At 38.5% G+C, this 7959-nt stretch overlaps 1 non-coding gene across 1 annotated transcript; it reads left to right on the top strand.

Moving 5' to 3' along the window:
- The first annotated feature begins 3166 nt into the window (after window positions 1-3166).
- Window positions 3167-3238, top strand: Trnad-guc (transfer RNA aspartic acid (anticodon GUC)). The gene has a single exon. It is a non-coding gene; the product is annotated as a tRNA-Asp (tRNA).
- The last annotated feature ends 4721 nt before the right edge of the window (window positions 3239-7959 follow it).

Here is a 7959-nt window from a genome sequence, read left to right as displayed (position 1 = left end):
TTGCACACGAGAAATGATAGATGGTAAACAATTGACAATCTGGATATCGATCCCGGCATCTTCCTAGTTGTGCAACAGCCCTTCAATTCCTAAATTTAAGAACATTAGACGAGAGACGCATTGAACTCTGTGTTAAAACTCTTGTAAAGATCTCAAAGGAGGACCTCTCATTAAACATCTCCCAATGACAAGACAGCGCATGCATCACTATCAAACGCGATGCGCTAACAAACATACATTAACTAAATGCAGGACTGAAAGATTGCGCCGTAGTTTTTCCGAAGTGCTAGTTTAGCTTTCAACAATCAATAGATTTTTAGACCATCTACGTACATATATATTTTTAACTTGTAGTTGTTATTTTAATATAAAATCTATTGTAACCCAGTCCCTTATTGATTAACAGTATATAATTCTTATAGTTGTACATTTGTAACCACATTGTAATTCAGATTAACTGCGATGATGGTGGAATTAAACTTCTATCATTATTTATAATTACGCCATATAAAGGCGTGCGATGTAAAGTTTTCCCCTCGTATGTTTCGATTTTCTTAGAATCGTCCAAGACTGACCAATTCCGTGATAGGTCGTGGATTATTATCGCAAGGTCAGATCTTTCGACTTGTCCTGTCAAGACTTAAGAGGGTTACGTATCAGATTCACAAATTGACCTCTGAAGATCTATCTTTGTTTAAAGTTCTTGCTACTCTTTGTTCAAAACAGAAAGTACGGGTCCAGGGTATTATTTACACAAGAGGCAGAGAACTTGTTGAAGACGCTTTCAGAGAACCCACAAACGTTTCTAAAGTTATTGAATTGAATTGACGCTTTCATCATGCTCACATTGAACATCAGGAACGCCTGTTAAAAATAATCTCGCCGATTCAGTGACCGATCCTAAGGTGACAAATTAGGTTTTAATGCGATGTCAAAAGAAGATCTGTGATGAAATTAAAAAGATAATTTTCATGGAGTACAGATCCCAGTACTTTCCGCATGCAAAGAGGACGACGTAACTTTTTTCCGCTGGCTCGATAGACTTTGAGCTGGGAAAGAAAGTGGTACCGGGATCGACTAGATTTGATACATACAAAAAGTAATCGATAAAAAAGTGGAATTTTGGTGCGAAATTTTCGTTTTCTTATCTTTGATCAATAGCCAGTCATCAGGCTGACCATCATAGATTTGGGTGTCATCCAATCATTGAACGTCAATAAGCAACAAACAAAGTTAAATGCAGTGGAGCTAGGTGGGCGCTTTACTACTTGAGCTAATTCCCCAGTCACGTAACTTTTCGTGTCGACAACAGACTTGTAAGGTCGTCTTCCCAAAAAAGAAGAAAAAGAAAAGGAAATAAATTTCTAAGTGAGGGCTTGGAGCCGCTTCTTTTCCTGAATGTACCCTTTTTACGAATTTCTGAGTTAAACTTCGAGCTCATGCAATAGTAAGGTAGCCATCAAATGCAGCATCAACACCGAAATAGATTATCTGAATAAGGCTTTTACACTGTGAAAAAGGCAATTAATTTTCCGTCTACACTGGAAAACGGATGCTTAACAAGAGTCTGTTTATCTCGCCAAAATTTATAAATAATAGTGAGGTGATGATGTTCGAAAAGTTCCGTTTTTAAGATGTTTCCCGTAGATATTGAATCCCAAACCAATTTGAAGAGCGTTATCGTGAAGCTTTAACAACTACAGCAGTCCTTTACTGTACCTGTTTTTTAATTATTTAGGCGATTAGCCGATGCTAGTCTAGGCGGGCCAGTCTGTGAATCTAATTACAAACATCACGATACAAACCGCGAAAATTAAAAAACGGACATTACACAGTTACAACCATCTGTACATAGTTTAGTTTCCTTTAGTACTGTACCTACTTTCAGATTTTTGCAGATTTCTATCATTGTTATTACTATATTATTATCATCATCACCTTTTTCTTTATGGCAATACCTGGAAAATAGCGATACTCATAATACTGTAATGAACTAACTCATCGAAGTTCGAAGAGATCAACACGTTCTTAGACACAATTGCAAAATGGTCTTTAAGACTCGGTATCCGCTTGGTCATCCTTTCTTTGGACATTTGGGGCCGGTTATTTACATGAGGTCTAAACCAAACCGCGGTTTTATGCAGCCAGTGGGGCTCGGGGATTCTCCATAAAGGGTCGATTTAATTGAATACATGTCCCTCCACTATCAGCTTTCGGCTCTCTTGACACTATTTACAAAAATAAATGTTCAGATAAAAATTACAGCTTAACTGAAGATGGCTCAGAACGCGGTTTTGTTAAACAGCGGCTAAACATTGATTGGATAACCAGCCAAGGCAAGCTTTTTTTCAAAGAATAAACAATACGAGCACTAAATGGAGAATCCGGGTATCTACCACTTGAGCTAATTCCCCAATCCTATCTATAACATGCGCGGACTCCTGCCTTTCAGGAATAGAGGGTATCCGGCCCCACTGTTTAGAATCAATAATTCAGTATTATCTTGAAAGATCAGTTTTACTCAGTAAATATGAGAGGCGCAATATGCTAAAAAATAATTCTTCAGAGAGTTTTGGTGTTCCATGGCTTGTACGACCAACAAGCGCACCAATAAGCGACCCGGTAGGCCCTTGTCTGCTTTGTCGAATGAAGTCTTCCTTTCCTTCCTGGTCCCTTTTCAATGTCTTGAATAAGTTTCTCAGTCTGGGCAATAAAAGATGCTGAAGGAGTTAATCATGTTGTTGCTGCTGTTTGTCGTGGTAACGGCAGTTAAAAACAAATCAAAGTGACACTCTGGTGAACTCGTGGCTCTTTTTACCTAAGCCAATTATCCTGTGATTCCAGTAAAACAGGAATAGTGCTCCCTTGGTGACCCAAAGTTGGTCCGCCATCTTGAATAAGACGCATGCCCTTACCGAACTTTTGAGGACTCGCTAACGCCACGAAATCTGCATATCAAATCTCCACATCACTCGTTGCTTCGCATATCCACGAATTAAAATTAACAGGATCATAAAAGCTGGCATTTTGCAATTCAATATATGTTCTTACTACGGTTAGCTCCTTCTTTGTTCGGAAAGTCATAATGACAAAAAGATCTAAAGGGGCCTGAGATTGTTTTCAAAACTACTGGTTCTCTATAGGGGACCTATCATCCACACAGAGCTCCTCGGTAGTATAGTGGTGAGTATCCCCGCCTGTCACGCGGGAGACCGGGGTTCGATTCCCCGCCGGGGAGATAGTACTTATTTTTTACAGGTAGTTAGAAGAATTCCCATTTTTATCTGGTTCAAAACTCTTTGTGGTATTCATGGAAAAACCAATTTGAAATCTTTGCGATGCGCATGTGAAAACGGAAACAGAAACAACCCGACCAGTGTCGTTAGAGGAAGTAAATTTAATCAACTTTGTCTTATTGTTTAGATTCTTCTCGAGATGATAGAGGGGGGTTGTCTTGGCTGTCGTCATTTTATGAGTTCGTCATTCTATAAGGCCTAGCACTTTTCAAATTCCAATCTTGTGAATTGCCAAACTCTAGCTGTATAGCAATGTATATCTTATTTTTCCTTCTGCTCGTAAAGATGACTGTATTCTTTGTTGTTTACTAACTCCCACTAACTTATCGGGTGCAGTTTGCAAAATTTTTTTTCGCCTGAAATAAAAAAGGCACCGATCTAAAGGAACCTGCAATATTGTTTCCAAAACTCCTGGTTCTCTAAGGCATCGATTATCAATTAATATTATCCACCTATCACCTCACAGAGGTCCTCGGTAATATAGTGGTGAGTATCCCCGCCTGTTATGTGGGAGACCGGGGATCGATTCCCCGTCGGGGAGAAATTTTTTTACAGGAAAAAAGAAAAATTCCCGTTTTCATCTGATTAAAATATTTTTGTGGTATTCATCAAAAACGAATTTGAAATCTTTGTGAGCGCATATGAAAACGGAAACTGAAACAACCCGACCAGTGTCATCACATGGAGCAAATCTAATCAACTTTGTATTATTGCTCAGATCCTTCTCGAAATGATAGAGGGGGGAATGTCTAAGCTTTCGTATATCTGTATATCTTTTTATTCCTTCTGTTCGTAAAGATGACTGTATTCAATATAGTTTACCAACTCCCACTAACTTATTGGGTGCAATTTGCAAAATGTTTTTGCTAACAATAAAAAAGGCACCTCCATCTTGGACGGTAGGTGCCCCTGTTTTTACTTAATCGTTTTTCGTGGCCTCTTGCTAAGTCAACTCTATTCTTCTCTCAATGACCTGCTTCAATGATCTGTCGCTGTGGATTTATTATTTTTGTTTTGTTTGAGGTGTCTGTGACATAGCTAACATCGCTTTGCGAATCTCGGTAAGTAATCCCGACGCAATTTACCTTGCAACCGGCGGGTGAAAATGTGCTCAACTGATGATTTTAACATTTTGGTCTATCTCAGACTTAATGGCGTCTAAATAAAGAAAGGTTTTTAGGAAAATAAAAGTGTAATGCAACTTTGATTTGTTTTATAGAATATGAAAACAGAACAGATTTGGAACTAAAGACATAATTGCGAACATATTATCTTTGTTCCTGCAAGGCTCGAACCTGTGACCTTGCGCGTGAGGCGGACGTGATAACCATACACTACAGAAAGCTTAACTATGAAAAGTTATTAATCTCATCAAACTGAAATAAATAGATAATCATCGATATAGACAAACCTTTGAGAATCAGAGTAAAGTAGCATACTAAAGATATTTCTCCAATAGGCGCTGAACAATCACTATTGGACAGCGGTGGTTTTGTGTTGTGGTACGTGGGACGTACCTTAGCCCTAAACCCTGAACCTTATTAAAAGATCAAAACGTATCAACGTAATTGTTCTTTTTTTCTCCAAATGAATAAAAGAGGAAGAGAAAAGACCCAACTGTGTCATTCAAGCTAGTATAGTATAGTATAATCTTTATTTAAGCACGAAACAATTCATCAGCAATTACATTAACTAAAACTATTTAAAAATTAAAACACTAACTAATATTTAAAAGCTGTTTTCCGTGAATGCCGTGCGTTATAGAGTGGCATTGATCTTGCGTTTAAATAACCCCAGAGACTCTGTGTTCCTTATATCACATGGAAGACTATTCCATAATGTGGCTCCACTATAGCTAAAGCTTTTTCGATAATAGTTAGTGCGAGGTAGAGGAACATTGAGTTTATTTTCAGAGTCCCTGAGGTCATAAGCAGAGTTACGCCATTTAAACTTAGAATTAAGATATTCAGGAGCTAGCCCGTGCAGACATTTGAAAACCATGGTAACTCTATGAATTTCCTGCTGGCTTGTCAGATTTTTCCAACTTAAAAATTCAAGTAGCTTAGTTGCATCGGCATCATAGCTGGAAAATGTCAAAACACGGGCTGCTCTAATCTGTAATTTCTGCAGCTTATCTCGTAGCGTTATCCCACAGCTACCCCAGACAATGTCACAGTAATCAAAGTGAGGTTTTACTAAAGCTTGGTAAAGCAGATGTAAGGTCGATGCTGGGATCAGATGCCTGACTCGCTTTAGGCACCCGATACCAGAGGCAATCTTTTTTGTTAATTTTTCGATGTGACTATGCCAATCGAGCCTATCGTCTATAATCACACCAAGCGATTTTGTAGAAGTAACCTGGCTCACCTGAGTGCTGTTCATTCTAATTGTTGGTGAAGCTGTGAGAGTACCCAGTCTCTGCCTTGACCCTATTAGCATGAATTCGGTTTTTGTCATATTCAGTGTGAGTTTATTCGCTTGTAGCCAGTTGAAAACGTTTGTTAAGTCCTCATTCAGACAAAGCTGTATACTCTCAAGATCACCGCCCGCATATGTAAGGTGCGTGTCGTCAGCATACATCCTCGGCTCACAATTTGATAAACAATTTGGAAGATCGTTGATATATAATAAAAACAATAGTGGACCGAGGATGGTCCCCTGGGGGACGCCGCAAGTTAATGAGCAGCTGCTGGACAGCGACCCGTTCACAGAACATTTCTGTTTGCGGTTTTCCAAGTATGACTGAAACCATTTGAAAGATTTGCCATGTATGCCATAATAGTTTAATTTCGATAGGAGGATCTGATGATCAACAGTGTCAAAAGCTTTTTTCAAATCTAGAAAAATGACTCCATTGATTTTCCCGTTGTCAATATTATATGCCCAAGAATCTGTCGCTTCCAACAATGCTGTTACAGTTGAATGAGTAGCACGAAACCCTGATTGATTTTGATATAGAATATCATGTTCTTCCAGATAGGCATACAATTGATCGTAAACTATCCTTTCAAACACTTTCGCCACTATTGGAATCACCGATATTGGGCGGTAATTGTTGACATCATCGCGGTTACCCTGTTTAAAGAGAGGTGTAACCCTTGCATATTTCCAATCATCTGGGAACTTCCCTTGGCTAATAGATTGATTGAAAATATCACATATCGGCACACAAATAAGGTCAGCGCATTCCCTGATAAACCTAGCAGATATTGTGTCAAGGCCCGTTGCTTTTGACTTGTCTAGTTTATTTAAAAGTGAAAATACTTTATTTGGATTAGTAGGTTGGAGCTCAAACCGTTTATCTGTACCGGCAAGATATCGTTTATAGCTACTACTATCAAAATCTATCTCACTGGCAAGTTTTGGACCAATATTAGCAAAATGGTTGTTGAATTCGTTTGATAGCTCCAGTGGATTAGTTATCGTTAATCCATTCACTTTTAGTGATGTCACTGACATTTTCCCAGATTTACGTGAAGTTAGCTCGTTTATAGTCTGCCAGGTCTTTCGGGAGTCGCTAGTGTGCTTGTTAAAAATATTTTGGTAATAAACTTGCTTTGCTAAGCGTACTTGCTTATTGACTAAATTTCTTTGTTTCTTAAACACTGCCCAATTGTTGGGATCATTTGTTTTGATTGCTTTGATTTTTAATATATCTCTATTATGCATCAAGTCTTTCAACCCAGCGGTAATCCACGGAGAACTTCGTGAACGAACGCGCATCGTTTTCAGTGGGGCATGTTTGTCAGCGATAGCTAGAAATGTACATTTCCATTGCTGCCACATCTCGTTTGGGTCGGAAGACTCATATACATTATTCCAACATTGAGACTGAATATCATCTCGAAAATTTTGGCAATCGAATTTTCGGAAATTTCTGTATGTTATTGAATTATGTCCATTCGACATCCCGTTCAGAGAAAGTTTTCTATAAACATACACCATGCTATGATCACTTATCCCAACATGACAAACTCCCGAACAGGCGATCTTCTCCGAGCAGTTGGTGTAAATTAAATCAATTAAAGTTGACGAGGTGGGTGTTATCCTCGTCGGTTCAGCGATGAGTTGCTCGAGTCCGTAGACATCAGCAATATTCTTTAATTTGGATGTATCATTGTCATATCGTGCAGTAACCATGTCACAGTTCATGTCTCCCAGTACAAAAAATTCTACATTTTCACTATCCAATTTCCCAATTAGGGATTCAAAAGGTGAAAAAATGCCAATAGGAGAGTCAGGTGGTCTATACCACGTAACAATCACAAAAGGTCTTGTTTTTGGCTTATGGATTTCCAAGCAAAGATTCTCTAATGCATCCATATGTAGATCAGATCGTACTGTAAAGTTGATTGAGCTGATCTTTTGAGTGTATTTCACCAAATTTTAACACATCGGCCAGATCTGAAAAAAGTAGAGGGAGGGCATGAAAATAAGTTTAGGAAAAGAAACGTTTGGTCCAAACTAGGATCAGGCTTTGAAAAACTTGTTTGCACGTCCCCACAAAGAATTCGTAGGTGTACGAATACCCCTGAAGATTAACAAGCCAATACATTTTGAAAAGTTATCATCAGATTAAATACAGACACCTAGATGAAATGGAAAGTCAGTAACAAATTAGTCTTTTGTTCAGATGGCTTTATTGAAACAAAAGAGTAGTCTC

Source organism: Pocillopora damicornis, chromosome 13, assembly GCF_964200805.1.
Source record: "Pocillopora damicornis chromosome 13, jaPocDami1.2, whole genome shotgun sequence".
Classification (NCBI taxonomy): domain Eukaryota; kingdom Metazoa; phylum Cnidaria; class Anthozoa; order Scleractinia; family Pocilloporidae; genus Pocillopora; species Pocillopora damicornis.
This window is presented reverse-complemented; position numbering and strand designations above follow the sequence as displayed.